The 17,866-nt window shown below is 50.2% G+C and overlaps 2 long non-coding RNA genes and 4 other non-coding genes across 6 annotated transcripts in view; 3 read left to right on the top strand and 3 right to left on the bottom strand.

Annotated features, from left to right (window-relative positions):
- Positions 1-10,148, top strand: part of LOC128313402 (uncharacterized) — a 28,611-nt gene extending 18,463 nt beyond the window's left edge. Inside the window, exons 2-3 of the long non-coding RNA XR_008294059.1 lie at positions 5,741-5,862; positions 9,094-10,148. This is a non-coding gene — a long non-coding RNA (uncharacterized LOC128313402). The remainder of the gene's footprint in view (positions 1-5,740; positions 5,863-9,093) is intronic.
- Positions 4,010-4,200, top strand: LOC128313558 (U2 spliceosomal RNA). Its single transcript, XR_008294459.1, has one exon. It is a non-coding gene; the product is annotated as a U2 spliceosomal RNA (small nuclear RNA).
- LOC128313555 (U2 spliceosomal RNA) lies at positions 9,938-10,128 on the top strand. Its single transcript, XR_008294456.1, has one exon. It is a non-coding gene; the product is annotated as a U2 spliceosomal RNA (small nuclear RNA).
- Positions 10,149-11,000: 852 nt separating the features above from the next.
- Positions 11,001-17,866, bottom strand: part of LOC106989733 (uncharacterized) — a 28,618-nt gene continuing 21,752 nt past the window's right edge. Inside the window, exons 2-3 of the long non-coding RNA XR_008294055.1 lie at positions 15,291-15,412; positions 11,001-12,055 (exon numbers count right to left, since the gene is read on the bottom strand). This is a non-coding gene — a long non-coding RNA (uncharacterized LOC106989733). The remainder of the gene's footprint in view (positions 12,056-15,290; positions 15,413-17,866) is intronic.
- Positions 11,021-11,211, bottom strand: LOC113597367 (U2 spliceosomal RNA). The gene has a single exon (XR_003418147.1). It is a non-coding gene; the product is annotated as a U2 spliceosomal RNA (small nuclear RNA).
- LOC113597369 (U2 spliceosomal RNA) lies at positions 16,951-17,141 on the bottom strand. Its single transcript, XR_003418149.1, has one exon. It is a non-coding gene; the product is annotated as a U2 spliceosomal RNA (small nuclear RNA).

Genomic DNA, 17,866 nt, shown 5'->3' with positions numbered 1-17,866 from the left:
GACAAGGTGGAGGAAGAAAGGGAAGGGGAAGGGGTACGGGCAGCTTCCTGTGAGAAGCTGAACCTGCTGGCTGACTTTGAGATATGAATGAGTCTGTGAAGGACGGGGACATGGGGGTGGGGGCATGATGATAGGGAGGAGCCCACCAGAAGCAAGGGTCCCCAGTTTTGAGGCCCAGATCATAACTTCAAGGTGGCTGGGCAGGTCAGTGGGATACAAACCGGTCCCCTCATTCCCCAGTCGCTCCCCTGCCCCCGCTCTTGGTCAGACTGCAATGCCCGGGTTCCCCCCTCATGTGCCCTGAAATTCTGACTTGCATGGGCATTCTGACTTGTTCTTTAGGCCACCCCCACCCCCCCCCCCCCCCGCCAAGACGTCAGGCAGGCCTTCCTGATTCAGCTGGCTTTGTGTTCCATCCCACCTTCTCCTTTATTGAATATGTATCGCATGCTTCCCATAGGGACGCAGAGCCAAACGGGAGAGGCCTTGGGCCTCAAGGGAGTCACACAGCCAGGTGGGGGCCACAACCATGTGTTCATCTCTGACAGTCCCCTCCGCATCGAACATGGTGTTGTGGCCATTTGGGCAGGTGTCTTATCCTGGTCCTGGCCCGGATGCTCCCTGGTTGGGGCAGCGAGGAGGCAGGAACGGTGTCTGGTTTCTCTCTACTTCCCAGGACCAAGCACCGCCCCGGTGGGTCGTGGAGTTGAAGGTGATTAATGACTATTCCTTAAGTTGGAACCGCTGGTGATGGCAGGAGGCCCAGAGTGCTGGTGGTTTTGTCCTCCTGGGCAGATCCATTTCCCCAGGGTAAAAAGACAAGAGCTTTATCACTGGGCCTCCTGCTCTGTCCGAGGGTCCGTCCACTCTGTAGTGCCTGTCGCTTTCCGAATGGGGCATCCATTTTCTTGAGGAGGATTCTCCATACAAGTGACCACGCACCCCCTCACCCCCACCATGAATGCCTAGGGGGCAGGAATAGGATCACAGTCACGTCCCGGAGTTGGGCTCTGTCTGATGGGCGCCCAACCATCGTCCACATGGAAAGGATGGGTCAATCCCGTGGACGCAAAGAATCAAACGTGGTTAGGTCAATGTGTTCCGCTACTTTATTTTTTAAGTAAGTTTTATGTCCCCTGCAGGGCTTGAACTCATGGCCTTGAGATCAAGAGTCTCATGCTCTACCGACTGAGCTGTCCAGGCACCCCTGTTCTGCTACTTTTTAAAGAAAAATCGAAGGCGGGGTGGGGTGGGGGTGGGGGGGGTGGTGGTGCGGCCTGGCTGGCTCAGTCGGTAGAGCATGGAAGAGATTACTCAACGATAACGTCTTTAAAAAGGGGGGAGGGGGCACATGGGTGGCCCAGTTGGTTGAGAGGGGGACTTTGCAGCTCAGGTCATGATCTCATGGTTGGTGAGTTGGAGCCCCGCATCGGGCTCGCTGCTGTCAGCACAGAGCCTGCTTCGGAGCCTCTGTCCGCCCCCCCCCCCCCCCCCCGCCCTTCCCCCGCTGGCCCTCTCTCTCAAAAATAAACATTTAGAAAAAGAAGAAGGAAAGAGAGAGAGAGGAAGAAAGATCCAGGAGTGTTACAAAAATGTACACGCGGTACGGTTTAGGATCCAAGGTGGCATCTCAAAGTTGTGAAGGAAAAATACATTCCTTTGCACTGTACTGCAGAGTAGATACCAAATGGCTCAAAGATTTAGCTGTGGAGAAAGAAGAAAAAGACCTAAGGGAAGATTTAGGAAATTATTTTATAACCTCATCTGAAAAAATCTGAAAGCTATTTTTTTCATGATGAATAGGATGATAGAAAAAATAACTTTTTAAAGGTTGTTTGTTAATGTAATGGGTTTTTATTTTTTATTTTATTTATTTAAAAAAATTTTTTTTCAACGTTTAGTTATTTGTTTTGGGACAGAGAGAGACAGAGCATGAACGGGGGAGGGGCAGAGAGAGAGGGAGACACAGAATCGGAAACAGGCTCCAGGCTCTAAGCCATCAGCCCAGAGCCTGACGCGGGGCTCGAACTCACGGACCGCGAGATCGTGACCTGGCTGAAGTCGGACGCTTAACCGACTGCGCCACCCAGGCGCCCCTGTAATGGGTTTTTTAATTAAGAAATAGTTTGTGGGGGCGCCTGGGTGGCTCAGTCCATTAGGCGGCCGACTTCGGCTCAGGTCATGATCTCGCGGTCCGTGAGTTGGAGCCCTGCGTCGGGCTCTGTGCTGACCGCTCAGAGCCTGGAGCCTGTTTCCGATTCTGTGTCTCCCTCTCTCTGACCCTCCCCCGTTCCATGCTCTGTCTCTCTCTGTCTAAAAATAAATAAACGTTAAAAAAAAAAAAAAGAAAGAAAGAAATAGTTTGTGATATTTGTGGTTGGTTTTTTTTTTTTGTTTGTTTGTTTGTTTGTTTGTTTTTTGTTTTTTGTTTTTTTTTTTTTGAGAGCGAGAGAGACAGAGCGCGAGCAGTGGAGGGGGCAGATAGAGAGGGAGACACAGAATCCAAAGCGGACTCCAGGCTCTGCGCTGTCAGCACAGAGCCGGACGTGGGGCTGAAACCCACAAACCCTGACCTGAGATCCTGACCTGAGCCGAAGTCAGAGGCTCGAGGCTCAACTGACTGAGCCACCCAGGCGCCCCTATGTTTTAGATAATGTCTACGCCTAAACGTGGGGCTGGGACTCACGACCCCTCCAGGTCAAGAGTGGCAAGCCAGGCGCCTCTAAAATATAACTTTCAGTGGAACCTTAAGGAGATGAAATCCTCAAAAGACAGATAGCCAACAGAAGAAAATACTCACTGCTTGTATTACATACAAAGGGCCTTAAACTGTAAATTGCCGATACAAGCCCTTATGATAAAGCCCGACCAGTTAACCTAGCAAGTAAAAGGGCCGACGTCCCTGAACAGAGACAGTTCAGGGCTCTCAAACACAGGAGAGAACACTCAGCCTTATCTTCTTACCCATGATTAGAGAAGTACAAGTCAAAACCATGCTGAGGTACCATTTTCACCTGTAAGATCGGCCCCTCCCCCCGCTCCCCTGCCCCCCGCCCCCCCCCCCCAAGCTCCCTGCTCCCCCGAAATTCAAGGCCCCCTTGCGGCAAGAGTGGCAGGACCGTGACCACACCGCACTCACGGCGAGGACACAAGGGCATACGACTGGCGTCCACCGAGCGCACTTTGCAGGCACTTGGGTCCGTGCGTGTGTATCTGAGCAAACTCCGCGGGAGTGAATCACGCCGAGGAGACGGAAACGCCAAGTTATTGATTCGCGACGGGAACTGTTCCATCCCAATGAGAGTAATCCAGGAGGACAGCCCCTTCTCGCGAGGGAACCAGCCTGGGGCTGGGACTCTGGGGCGGAAGACGGCCCGAAGGACGCGGACGGGAGCCGGGGGTGGGGGTTGGAGGGTGGGCGTGCTGAAGAGCCGTCAGCGTCGCGACGCGCGGGGCACTGGCTGGGAGTGTAGGAGGCAGGATGTCATTCACTGAACGGTGGTTGAGTGTGCGGGGCGGGGCGGGCAGAGCAGCGGCCAAAAGCAAGGTCTTGCCTTCACGGGCTCCCGGAAGCCCCGGGATCTGCAGCCGTGTTGGCTGTCCCTTCGCAGTCCCCGCCAGCCGCCCCCCCTCCCGGGTCTTTGCGCGAGGTGTGTGCACGCCGGGAGGTGGGCCCCCAGTTGGGTTTGGGCTCGCGGCGCGCAGAGGCGGTCGGGAGGGTGGAGTCGGGCCGCGGCGGCCGCGCCTCCTCAGGGAACAAAAGGCGGGGCATCATGCAGATTAGAAACGGCTGTGCGGCGGCGCGGTAAGGACGGGCCAACCAGGGATACGGGATCTCCCCTTCAGAATGTGAGAACGAAAAAAATGTGCACAAAAGTATTCTAGTGATTATCGATGGTCCTGTCGATGTCGCAAAGGATATCAGAAAAGGAGTGAGCGTTAGGGTTCTCACCATGAGTTGAATATGGATGATGGGAGAACGGTACTGGAGAGGGAGGGGCAGGCCGGTATCGCTTCTCGGCCTTTTGGCTAAGATCAAGTGTAGTATCTGTTCTTATCAGTTTAATATCTGATACGTCCTCTATCCGAGGACAATATATTAAATGGATTTTTGGAGCCGGGAGATGGAATAGGGGCTTGCTCCGTCCACTCCGCGCATCGGCCCGGTATTGCAGTACTTCCGGGAACGGTGCACCTCCCTCTTTTCCTTTCAGTGGGTTCCTAAAAGCAGATATGGTGCTTGGTTCGCGGAGCTGGATTTTTTTTCTTTTTCTTTTTTTTCTTCTTATTTCCCCTTTGCCCGGGCGGGTACGGACGTGTTGTGTTCGTCCGTCGCGCCTTTTTTTTTTTTTTTTTTTTTTTTTTTTCCTAGTCGCGGTCTCGTTTTGGCGCCAGGCTGGGTGCGCTGGGGCTGGAATGCCTGTGAGGGTCATTGTTTCCGCCTGGCTGAGTTCTGCGCGCTGGGCTTTTCCTGCTCTCCCTTTTTCATGTTCCTCCTCTCAGGCGCTTTTTTTTTTTTTTTTTTTTTTTTCTTCTTCTTCTTCTTCCCCCTCTCTCCTCTGCTGGTCTTTTTTCGTTCCATTCCCCCCGCTTCCCTTTTCCGGTTTCGCCCCCGGGTGCGGCCTTTTTTTCTTCAACCGCTTTCCGCTGCCGTTTTCCGATTTCTTCTACTTTTCTCAGGAAGTTTGCACTCGTGCGTAGTCTGGTTCCCGGTGGTGGCCAGCTCTTCTAAACCTTCCATTTCTCGTTCCCGGGAGTCTTGCTCCACTTTACCTCTCAAAGAGCTTTGCCCTCCTCCCCGCGCCCGGCCCCCCCGCCGCCTTGCCAGTCCTTGTGCTTTCTGTCCAGCTAGCTGCAGCTCATTTCGCTTTTGAAGGTTTAGCTCCTTCCTGGCTGTCTCTCTCTGAGACACTTCTGTCATTCCTGGTGAGTGTCAACAGTCACACGGGCGATTCCTTCCGAACACCCCGCCTGGCCTCTCAGTTTCTCCACCGCGGCTAAATCTATCCCCCCTCGTCGGCCCGCTAGATTTTGTCATTCCCAATTGCTCTCACCGTGTCCCCATCCAGCATCACATTCTCCCATCGCCTTCTACCCTTCCTCTGCCCTTTGACACCTGACACTTCTCTGTTCCTTCACACCTACACCCCACCCCTACCCCGGATCCCTCAATGTCCTTGCCTCCCTATTGACCTGGATTCATTTCCTTGCACATACCCTCAGGTCCTTGACACGTTCTTGGTGCCACCTGTGCCACTGACTGTAGCCGGCGAAAACCATAGCACCGGGCCGATCTGGCTCACCTAAACTCTCAGTGTGCCGGGGAGAAAACTAGATAGACCTCAACACATTTGTTACCCAGGCTCCAAGAGGCCCTTTCAGGAGAAGGAAAAATAAAAGCATTGGGGGAGGGGGCACCTGGGTGGCTCAGTCGGTTAAGCGTCTGACTTTGGCTCAGGTCATGATCTCTTGGTTTGTGAGTTCGAGCCCCGCGTCGGGCTCCGTGCTGACAGCTCAGAGCTGGAGCCCGCTTCGGATTCTCTCTCTCTCTCTCTCTCTCTCTCTCTCTCTCTCTCTCTCTCTCTCTCTGCGCTTCCCCCACTTGTGCCCTGTCTCTATCAGAAGTAAATAAATGTAAAAAATTTTTTAAAAAGCACTGTGGGAAACTGCTTTATTTACAATTGACACGAGTTTAATTAAACACAACAAAACTCACATTCTTATACTTCATACTTTCCAGGTTTTGAAGGTCTAAATATCCGAATCCGGCGACATCCTCCAAATGCAACGGACTGCTCATTGGCTGTCCTACCCTGCCTGTGAAATATTGCTTCTCCAGTATTTCCAATACATCTCCAACAGGTTCGGCCTTATCACTACTTCTGGTTCTTCTTGTGTTATGCCCAGAATTCGTGATCCCCAAAGACCGCCAGGGAGCCGAGTCCGATGTAAAAGCAAAAGAGCCTTTATTCGAGCTAGCTCGAGCTCAATCCCCTACCTGCACCGACGCAGCGGTGAGATACCAGGGAGAGAGAGCGAGTTTCAAAAGGACAAAGGTTTTATTGGGGCCTGGGGGCAGTTGGTGAGGTAATGGCTATGGCCTCAGCCGATTGGCTGGGGAAGGGTCCGAGTCCTGTTAGGCAGGTGAGGGGGGGGTTACTCAAGGGGAAGAGGTGTGGTCAAGGTGAAGGACACAGAACAAGATGGAGTTGGCCGTCGTAGGCCCGCCCTTTCACTTGCACCGTCAAAACACAACAGTCGAAGGTTTTTTTCATTTTTATTTTTTATGTTTTTAACCCTCGGTGGCTTGCAATTCTGTTGACCTGCAGAGTCTGGCGTTTGAGAAAATTCATCTAGGATATTGTCATTTGAAGACGTGCGGTCGGAGATTTCACTCATGTTGATCCCTTTCGCCCTCCTCATTAGAGACCAGTCCTTTGCTTTCATCTTCTGGTTCGTCTAGTCAGAGTCTAATCATTCATCTAATCGTGTCAGAGTTCTCTTCTTTGCCCATATTATGGGTGGAAAGGTGAAAATTTCCAAATTCTCGATGACATTCAACAAAAGCAAAATTCAGACTGCCAGGATAGTGTCTCCCATCTGCTTGTGTACCTTCTGGAAAGATGATTCGCTACTTTGTTTTTAATTGCAACAAGGCAGGGAGAAAACTGAGGGATGGTGGGTGCCACTCTGGTGAGGTGTTTCACTGCCGCCTCACCGCTCTGAGGGATTCCATTTCCTTAGCCTTGTAGATTTCTCCGTCCTAGTTGGGGATCGAGGAATAACTTCAGGCAAAAATACCCCCAGGATGATGAAATAGCAAGTTGTTTCGTTGTTTTGAGATTACAGGGAGAATAAGATTGCTAAGACCCCGCGATGTGTCTTCGGTTTGGAGACGGAGAGAAAAGCAGCCGCAGAAGCTGGCCTGACACTCACAGCTAGGCTGTGGGGGTCTCCCGTGGAACGTAAACACTTTCACACAACAGTGGCGGCAATCTGAAAAATAAAACAGCCAGTTATTTTACTAGCAAAAAAACCTATTTTACTAGCTATTCGGGAATAGCAGAGGAATTGCGATTACGGACCTGCAGGCTATGGTGAACTGCAGACAAGTCCGAAGAGGCAAAAGGAAGGTCAGCCTTTGTTTACGTTTTAGGAGGAAGCTGGGGAGGCTTGTTTTGAGCAACAGTTCCCTGGAGAAGAACAGGAGTTTGAGGTCCTGGCGGCTTCTCATTAGCTGCAAGCGGGGGTTAGTGCCTTGTTGGCTGGGGTGCAACAAGGGCTCTTCCTTCTTTTTCTTAAAGGCAGGAGATAAGCTTCCTATGTGAAAAGGGTCTCCCTTGTCAGAATAAATTTTTGTCTTCCTTCTTCCCGCTAAGGTTAGGCAGGCTGCAAGGAGTGGTACATGCTTGAGAGCTCCCCTCTCCAGTGCTTCCCGACTCCATTTTAACTGAGCTCTCCTTTATTTATTTTCTTTCTGTCTCTCTTTTTTTTTTTAACGTTTATTTATTTATTTTTGAGATAGAGACAGACCATGAATGGGGGAGGGTCAGAAAGAGAGGGAGACACACAATCTGAAACAGGCCCCAGGCTCTGGCTGTCAGCACAGAGCCTGACGCGGGGCTCGAACTCACAGAACGTGAGATCATGACCTGAGCCGAAGTCGGACGCCCAACCGACTGAGCCACCCAGGCGCCCCTCCTTTATTTATTTTCAACATCAACAGATTAAGGTCACTCTGTGACCCGTGATGAATCAAGACAGAAACAAGGCCACTCCGTAGTTGCCTCCGAACTGAGACAAGAAAAAAGAAGAATATTGTCCAAACAACAAAACCGACCAAACACCCCCTATCCTAGCTAATATGAGTAACTGCTGCTACTTTCCCAGTCGCAGTTTTCTTTCTTTCTCGCTCTATTCTTCCTTTCTTCTAGGTAAGATGTATTCAGCTACCCAATCACTGAGTTACCCCCACTGCCTGAGGTCATCTGTAGGAGAGAGAGAGAGAGTGTGTGTGTGTGTGTGTGTGTGTGTGTGTGTGTGTTGTCTGGAGGGGGCGAATCTTTGTCCTTCTCCCCTTCAAGGTTCTTGGGGGTGGTGGGAAGGGGAGGATGGCTGGGGCTTTGTAGCAAAAGACGCATTAAAAAGAGAAAAAGAAACAGAAGTGTATTAGTGTACGTATCTCATATATACACAGGAGAAAGTCAGGGATGAATAACCCAATGGGGTGGCTGGAACTTGGGCTTACATAGCCGCTTAAAACAAAACAAACAGGGGCGCCTGCGTGACTCAGTCGGTTAAGTGTCTGACCCATGATTTCTGCTCAGGTCATGGTCTCATGGTTCATGAGATCGAGCCTGGAGTCGGGCTCTGCACTGGCCGACAGCACAGAGCCTCCTGGGGATTCTCTCTCCCTCTCTCTCTCCCTCTCTCTCTCTCTCTCTCTCTCTCTCTCTCTCTCCCCCTCCTTTGCCCCGCCTCCTGCGTGTGTGTGCTCTCTCTCTCCGTCTCTCTCTCTCTCTCTCTCTCTCTCTCTCTCTCTCTGAAAATAAAATATACAAATAAAGAATCTTTAAAAACAAAACAAACAGAAACAAAAAAATAATAAATTTTCAGAAAAGTGACAAAAAGTAAAAGGGCTTTGAGTTTCTAGGCTGGCCAACTGTGGGATGGTAACTATATGGGGAAATAGTGGAAGATAAGGGCTGGGCAGTAAAATTTGTTAGGTAGAGTCTCTGGTGCCAGTCTCTGGGCTGATAAGGATCCAGGGTTGTCCGTAATTAACTCCTGTATACCTTTATGTCCTGATTTTAGGCAAATCGGGGGAGGGAAGAGTTTTTTCCTCCTGTTTGAGCTCAAAATAATCCTTACGCCAAAGTGGCATATTGGCGGGCGGCGGGGGAGGGGGGCAATTCCGCCACCCTTCGCATCCCATTCAAAGGAAGGCCTCGCTCACTTAAACCTTCCCCAAGCCCCCTAATGCAAGCCTACATCCTGTATATAATGAGCCATTCCTGACACCCTCTCACTGAGGCGCCCCGCGGGTTCCTTCTCACTTTGCAGCAAGCGGTAACCCAACCCTTTTCATTACAGGTGTGTTCCTGGTGGTCTTTGGCTGGATGGCGTTGACAAGTTATTAAGAGGGTCCACCGATGGACCCATATGGGAACTGCGACATGGAATGCGTTTTATTCTAACAAAGCCCCCCCCCCCCCGTTGGAAGACCTATAAACGAGAATACAAGTCATGAAATACCACTATTTACAAATAGAACTGCTCAAAAGAGAAACTAGAAAAAAAAGAGAAAAGGTTGTTGATCTCATAACTCCCAGAGCAAGACAGCTTAGTAAAAGGGTAGAGGGATGGATATATATGTATCTGCATCTGTGTCGGTGTATGTATGTACAGTACACAACAGATCCATGATGTTATGTGGTGGGTGCTCACGGTAGAAATCTTTCAACGTTGCTGTACGTGCGAAAAGAAATTTAAGAAGAAAAAAATGCTGCCAAGAAAAACCTCACAGAGCTATTTGTCTCGTTCTGGGCTTTCTCCAAGGAAATGAGACTTGAGGCAGCTTTCCCGCTACAGGCGCGTTTCCCTTTCAAGGCGAGAGAGAGAGGAGAGAGAGAGAGCGAGAGAGCGAGCGAGCCGGCGCTGACGGCAGGAAACCAGGAAACGGCGCGTGTGTGGGCGGGACATGCAAATTAAAGTGGCTGTTTCTCTCGCGAGCTATGGGAGCAAAACAATAAAAAGCGTGAAAGCCCCGAACAAGTTAAGCGATCTGATAAACTGAGTATGTCTTAGGAGTTGTGACGATGACACACTGTCCAGTCTAAGGAAAGAGGGTGAGCCTTCGTTTGAGGGTGACTTTTCTCACCGTGACCCAAAGGAGGAGTGAGAGGGAGGGTGTCGATGCGCTGGGGAGGACGTGGTTATCGCTTCTCGGCCTTTTGGCTAAGATCAAGTGTAGTATCTGTTCTTATCAGTTTAATATCTGATACGTCCTCTATCCGAGGACAATATATTAAATGGATTTTTGGAGCTGGGAGATGGAATAGGAGCTTGCTCCGTCCACTCCGCGCATCGACCTGGTATTGCAGTACTTCCAGGAACGGTGCACCTCCCCTTGGGAGGAAACACGCGAGTGTCTCAAAAGTCAGTTTTTGTCCGTTCTTTACTGTCTGTAATGGATACAGGTGTCGTACGAAATTAGGGGGGGGGGGTCACCTTTCTAGTTCCAGTTTTCTTTTTGATTGACATTATTAAACATACACACGTTACATTCTCTTACATCCGGGTTCTAAAAGAATACTCAGGAAAAAGACTTTCTCTCTCCCACGAGGCTCTGCTCTTGCGGAATTTCTTCACCTTGCAATGTTTGTTTGCCTGAGGTTTCCTTTATGGTCTATAAAACGGGTGGAACCTTCAAATTTCCTTTGCCGTATAGGGAGGGGCTTTGAGGGGAATTTAACAATGTAGAGGGACCCCTCGGAAGGTGCATTTCTAACTTTTGGCTCAGGGAATTCGGCTTGGGAGTCAATTCTTCCCGAACCCTGTCCACCCACACCTCAACGAATTGTGAGCACACCCACCATTAGAAGATAGACATGAGAGGGAAGGAGGAAATCAATCTTTAGAGCAACTTGTAGAGAGTCATTGCAATTCTCATAAAATTCCTCCACTTTATGAATGCTAAGAGAAGTTCACTTGAGTCAAAACACCACAAAACTCAGCCTAAGCACAAGTCCTCAAGGTGGCAAAATGCAGGTAAAGCTCTGAAAGAAACGCGGTGATATAAAGAAAAAAAGGCGATAGAATACAGGACATAACCTTATTAGAACTCTCTCCCTCGCTCCCCGAAATCAAAACCACTTACGAATCTCTACACTGTAATAGAACAAAAACTTCTGCGAAGAAAAGTAAAAAGTAACGAATGAAAACAGAGAGCTGCTCCCAAAGCAGTAAAAAAAAGGCCGCGAAAACTGACTTTTGAGACACTCGCGTGTTTCCTCCCAAGGGGAGGTGCACCGTTCCTGGAAGTACTGCAATACCAGGTCGATGCGCGGAGTGGACGGAGCAAGCTCCTATTCCATCTCCCAGCTCCAAAAATCCATTTAATATATTGTCCTCGGATAGAGGACGTATCAGATATTAAACTGATAAGAACAGATACTACACTTGATCTTAGCCAAAAGGCCGAGAAGCGATAACCACGTCCTCCCCAGCGCATCGACACCCTCCCTCTCACTCCTCCTTTGGGTCACGGTGAGAAAAGTCACCCTCAAACGAAGGCTCACCCTCTTTCCTTAGACTGGACAGTGTGTCATCGTCACAACTCCTAAGACATACTCAGTTTATCAGATCGCTTAACTTGTTCGGGGCTTTCACGCTTTTTATTGTTTTGCTCCCATAGCTCGCGAGAGAAACAGCCACTTTAATTTGCATGTCCCGCCCACACACGCGCCGTTTCCTGGTTTCCTGCCGTCAGCGCCGGCTCGCTCGCTCTCTCGCTCTCTCTCTCTCCTCTCTCTCTCGCCTTGAAAGGGAAACGCGCCTGTAGCGGGAAAGCTGCCTCAAGTCTCATTTCCTTGGAGAAAGCCCAGAACGAGACAAATAGCTCTGTGAGGTTTTTCTTGGCAGCATTTTTTTCTTCTTAAATTTCTTTTCGCACGTACAGCAACGTTGAAAGATTTCTACCGTGAGCACCCACCACATAACATCATGGATCTGTTGTGTACTGTACATACATACACCGACACAGATGCAGATACATATATATCCATCCCTCTACCCTTTTACTAAGCTGTCTTGCTCTGGGAGTTATGAGATCAACAACCTTTTCTCTTTTTTTTCTAGTTTCTCTTTTGAGCAGTTCTATTTGTAAATAGTGGTATTTCATGACTTGTATTCTCGTTTATAGGTCTTCCAACGGGGGGGGGGGGGCTTTGTTAGAATAAAACGCATTCCATGTCGCAGTTCCCATATGGGTCCATCGGTGGACCCTCTTAATAACTTGTCAACGCCATCCAGCCAAAGACCACCAGGAACACACCTGTAATGAAAAGGGTTGGGTTACCGCTTGCTGCAAAGTGAGAAGGAACCCGCGGGGCGCCTCAGTGAGAGGGTGTCAGGAATGGCTCATTATATACAGGATGTAGGCTTGCATTAGGGGGCTTGGGGAAGGTTTAAGTGAGCGAGGCCTTCCTTTGAATGGGATGCGAAGGGTGGCGGAATTGCCCCCCTCCCCCGCCGCCCGCCAATATGCCACTTTGGCGTAAGGATTATTTTGAGCTCAAACAGGAGGAAAAAACTCTTCCCTCCCCCGATTTGCCTAAAATCAGGACATAAAGGTATACAGGAGTTAATTACGGACAACCCTGGATCCTTATCAGCCCAGAGACTGGCACCAGAGACTCTACCTAACAAATTTTACTGCCCAGCCCTTATCTTCCACTATTTCCCCATATAGTTACCATCCCACAGTTGGCCAGCCTAGAAACTCAAAGCCCTTTTACTTTTTGTCACTTTTCTGAAAATTTATTATTTTTTTGTTTCTGTTTGTTTTGTTTTTAAAGATTCTTTATTTGTATATTTTATTTTCAGAGAGAGAGAGAGAGAGAGAGAGAGAGAGAGAGAGAGACGGAGAGAGAGAGCACACACACGCAGGAGGCGGGGCAAAGGAGGGGGAGAGAGAGAGAGAGAGAGAGAGAGAGAGAGAGAGGGAGAGAGAGAGGGAGAGAGAATCCCCAGGAGGCTCTGTGCTGTCGGCCAGTGCAGAGCCCGACTCCAGGCTCGATCTCATGAACCATGAGACCATGACCTGAGCAGAAATCATGGGTCAGACACTTAACCGACTGAGTCACGCAGGCGCCCCTGTTTGTTTTGTTTTAAGCGGCTATGTAAGCCCAAGTTCCAGCCACCCCATTGGGTTATTCATCCCTGACTTTCTCCTGTGTATATATGAGATACGTACACTAATACACTTCTGTTTCTTTTTCTCTTTTTAATGCGTCTTTTGCTACAAAGCCCCAGCCATCCTCCCCTTCCCACCACCCCCAAGAACCTTGAAGGGGAGAAGGACAAAGATTCGCCCCCTCCAGACAACACACACACACACACACACACACACACACACACACACTCTCTCTCTCTCTCCTACAGATGACCTCAGGCAGTGGGGGTAACTCAGTGATTGGGTAGCTGAATACATCTTACCTAGAAGAAAGGAAGAATAGAGCGAGAAAGAAAGAAAACTGCGACTGGGAAAGTAGCAGCAGTTACTCATATTAGCTAGGATAGGGGGTGTTTGGTCGGTTTTGTTGTTTGGACAATATTCTTCTTTTTTCTTGTCTCAGTTCGGAGGCAACTACGGAGTGGCCTTGTTTCTGTCTTGATTCATCACGGGTCACAGAGTGACCTTAATCTGTTGATGTTGAAAATAAATAAAGGAGGGGCGCCTGGGTGGCTCAGTCGGTTGGGCGTCCGACTTCGGCTCAGGTCATGATCTCACGTTCTGTGAGTTCGAGCCCCGCGTCAGGCTCTGTGCTGACAGCCAGAGCCTGGGGCCTGTTTCAGATTGTGTGTCTCCCTCTCTTTCTGACCCTCCCCCATTCATGGTCTGTCTCTATCTCAAAAATAAATAAATAAACGTTAAAAAAAAAAAGAGAGACAGAAAGAAAATAAATAAAGGAGAGCTCAGTTAAAATGGAGTCGGGAAGCACTGGAGAGGGGAGCTCTCAAGCATGTACCACTCCTTGCAGCCTGCCTAACCTTAGCGGGAAGAAGGAAGACAAAAATTTATTCTGACAAGGGAGACCCTTTTCACATAGGAAGCTTATCTCCTGCCTTTAAGAAAAAGAAGGAAGAGCCCTTGTTGCACCCCAGCCAACAAGGCACTAACCCCCGCTTGCAGCTAATGAGAAGCCGCCAGGACCTCAAACTCCTGTTCTTCTCCAGGGAACTGTTGCTCAAAACAAGCCTCCCCAGCTTCCTCCTAAAACGTAAACAAAGGCTGACCTTCCTTTTGCCTCTTCGGACTTGTCTGCAGTTCACCATAGCCTGCAGGTCCGTAATCGCAATTCCTCTGCTATTCCCGAATAGCTAGTAAAATAGGTTTTTTTGCTAGTAAAATAACTGGCTGTTTTATTTTTCAGATTGCCGCCACTGTTGTGTGAAAGTGTTTACGTTCCACGGGAGACCCCCACAGCCTAGCTGTGAGTGTCAGGCCAGCTTCTGCGGCTGCTTTTCTCTCCGTCTCCAAACCGAAGACACATCGCGGGGTCTTAGCAATCTTATTCTCCCTGTAATCTCAAAACAACGAAACAACTTGCTATTTCATCATCCTGGGGGTATTTTTGCCTGAAGTTATTCCTCGATCCCCAACTAGGACGGAGAAATCTACAAGGCTAAGGAAATGGAATCCCTCAGAGCGGTGAGGCGGCAGTGAAACACCTCACCAGAGTGGCACCCACCATCCCTCAGTTTTCTCCCTGCCTTGTTGCAATTAAAAACAAAGTAGCGAATCATCTTTCCAGAAGGTACACAAGCAGATGGGAGACACTATCCTGGCAGTCTGAATTTTGCTTTTGTTGAATGTCATCGAGAATTTGGAAATTTTCACCTTTCCACCCATAATATGGGCAAAGAAGAGAACTCTGACACGATTAGATGAATGATTAGACTCTGACTAGACGAACCAGAAGATGAAAGCAAAGGACTGGTCTCTAATGAGGAGGGCGAAAGGGATCAACATGAGTGAAATCTCCGACCGCACGTCTTCAAATGACAATATCCTAGATGAATTTTCTCAAACGCCAGACTCTGCAGGTCAACAGAATTGCAAGCCACCGAGGGTTAAAAACATAAAAAATAAAAATGAAAAAAACCTTCGACTGTTGTGTTTTGACGGTGCAAGTGAAAGGGCGGGCCTACGACGGCCAACTCCATCTTGTTCTGTGTCCTTCACCTTGACCACACCTCTTCCCCTTGAGTAACCCCCCCCTCACCTGCCTAACAGGACTCGGACCCTTCCCCAGCCAATCGGCTGAGGCCATAGCCATTACCTCACCAACTGCCCCCAGGCCCCAATAAAACCTTTGTCCTTTTGAAACTCGCTCTCTCTCCCTGGTATCTCACCGCTGCGTCGGTGCAGGTAGGGGATTGAGCTCGAGCTAGCTCGAATAAAGGCTCTTTTGCTTTTACATCGGACTCGGCTCCCTGGCGGTCTTTGGGGATCACGAATTCTGGGCATAACACAAGAAGAACCAGAAGTAGTGATAAGGCCGAACCTGTTGGAGATGTATTGGAAATACTGGAGAAGCAATATTTCACAGGCAGGGTAGGACAGCCAATGAGCAGTCCGTTGCATTTGGAGGATGTCGCCGGATTCGGATATTTAGACCTTCAAAACCTGGAAAGTATGAAGTATAAGAATGTGAGTTTTGTTGTGTTTAATTAAACTCGTGTCAATTGTAAATAAAGCAGTTTCCCACAGTGCTTTTTAAAAAATTTTTTACATTTATTTACTTCTGATAGAGACAGGGCACAAGTGGGGGAAGCGCAGAGAGAGAGAGAGAGAGAGAGAGAGAGAGAGAGAGAGAGAGAGAGAGAATCCGAAGCGGGCTCCAGCTCTGAGCTGTCAGCACGGAGCCCGACGCGGGGCTCGAACTCACAAACCAAGAGATCATGACCTGAGCCAAAGTCAGACGCTTAACCGACTGAGCCACCCAGGTGCCCCCTCCCCCAATGCTTTTATTTTTCCTTCTCCTGAAAGGGCCTCTTGGAGCCTGGGTAACAAATGTGTTGAGGTCTATCTAGTTTTCTCCCCGGCACACTGAGAGTTTAGGTGAGCCAGATCGGCCCGGTGCTATGGTTTTCGCCGGCTACAGTCAGTGGCACAGGTGGCACCAAGAACGTGTCAAGGACCTGAGGGTATGTGCAAGGAAATGAATCCAGGTCAATAGGGAGGCAAGGACATTGAGGGATCCGGGGTAGGGGTGGGGTGTAGGTGTGAAGGAACAGAGAAGTGTCAGGTGTCAAAGGGCAGAGGAAGGGTAGAAGGCGATGGGAGAATGTGATGCTGGATGGGGACACGGTGAGAGCAATTGGGAATGACAAAATCTAGCGGGCCGACGAGGGGGGATAGATTTAGCCGCGGTGGAGAAACTGAGAGGCCAGGCGGGGTGTTCGGAAGGAATCGCCCGTGTGACTGTTGACACTCACCAGGAATGACAGAAGTGTCTCAGAGAGAGACAGCCAGGAAGGAGCTAAACCTTCAAAAGCGAAATGAGCTGCAGCTAGCTGGACAGAAAGCACAAGGACTGGCAAGGCGGCGGGGGGGCCGGGCGCGGGGAGGAGGGCAAAGCTCTTTGAGAGGTAAAGTGGAGCAAGACTCCCGGGAACGAGAAATGGAAGGTTTAGAAGAGCTGGCCACCACCGGGAACCAGACTACGCACGAGTGCAAACTTCCTGAGAAAAGTAGAAGAAATCGGAAAACGGCAGCGGAAAGCGGTTGAAGAAAAAAAGGCCGCACCCGGGGGCGAAACCGGAAAAGGGAAGCGGGGGGAATGGAACGAAAAAAGACCAGCAGAGGAGAGAGGGGGAAGAAGAAGAAGAAAAAAAAAAAAAAAAAAAAAAAAAAGCGCCTGAGAGGAGGAACATGAAAAAGGGAGAGCAGGAAAAGCCCAGCGCGCAGAACTCAGCCAGGCGGAAACAATGACCCTCACAGGCATTCCAGCCCCAGCGCACCCAGCCTGGCGCCAAAACGAGACCGCGACTAGGAAAAAAAAAAAAAAAAAAAAAAAAAAAAAGGCGCGACGGACGAACACAACACGTCCGTACCCGCCCGGGCAAAGGGGAAATAAGAAGAAAAAAAAGAAAAAGAAAAAAAATCCAGCTCCGCGAACCAAGCACCATATCTGCTTTTAGGAACCCACTGAAAGGAAAAGAGGGAGGTGCACCGTTCCCGGAAGTACTGCAATACCGGGCCGATGCGCGGAGTGGACGGAGCAAGCCCCTATTCCATCTCCCGGCTCCAAAAATCCATTTAATATATTGTCCTCGGATAGAGGACGTATCAGATATTAAACTGATAAGAACAGATACTACACTTGATCTTAGCCAAAAGGCCGAGAAGCGATACCGGCCTGCCCCTCCCTCTCCAGTACCGTTCTCCCATCATCCATATTCAACTCATGGTGAGAACCCTAACGCTCACTCCTTTTCTGATATCCTTTGCGACATCGACAGGACCATCGATAATCACTAGAATACTTTTGTGCACATTTTTTTCGTTCTCACATTCTGAAGGGGAGATCCCGTATCCCTGGTTGGCCCGTCCTTACCGCGCCGCCGCACAGCCGTTTCTAATCTGCATGATGCCCCGCCTTTTGTTCCCTGAGGAGGCGCGGCCGCCGCGGCCCGACTCCACCCTCCCGACCGCCTCTGCGCGCCGCGAGCCCAAACCCAACTGGGGGCCCACCTCCCGGCGTGCACACACCTCGCGCAAAGACCCGGGAGGGGGGGCGGCTGGCGGGGACTGCGAAGGGACAGCCAACACGGCTGCAGATCCCGGGGCTTCCGGGAGCCCGTGAAGGCAAGACCTTGCTTTTGGCCGCTGCTCTGCCCGCCCCGCCCCGCACACTCAACCACCGTTCAGTGAATGACATCCTGCCTCCTACACTCCCAGCCAGTGCCCCGCGCGTCGCGACGCTGACGGCTCTTCAGCACGCCCACCCTCCAACCCCCACCCCCGGCTCCCGTCCGCGTCCTTCGGGCCGTCTTCCGCCCCAGAGTCCCAGCCCCAGGCTGGTTCCCTCGCGAGAAGGGGCTGTCCTCCTGGATTACTCTCATTGGGATGGAACAG

Source organism: Acinonyx jubatus, chromosome E1 (genome assembly GCF_027475565.1).
Source record: "Acinonyx jubatus isolate Ajub_Pintada_27869175 chromosome E1, VMU_Ajub_asm_v1.0, whole genome shotgun sequence".
In the NCBI taxonomy this organism is placed as follows: Eukaryota; Metazoa; Chordata; class Mammalia; order Carnivora; family Felidae; genus Acinonyx; species Acinonyx jubatus.
The sequence above is the reverse complement of the archived record's forward strand: the minus strand, read 5'-3'. Positions and strand labels throughout refer to the sequence as shown.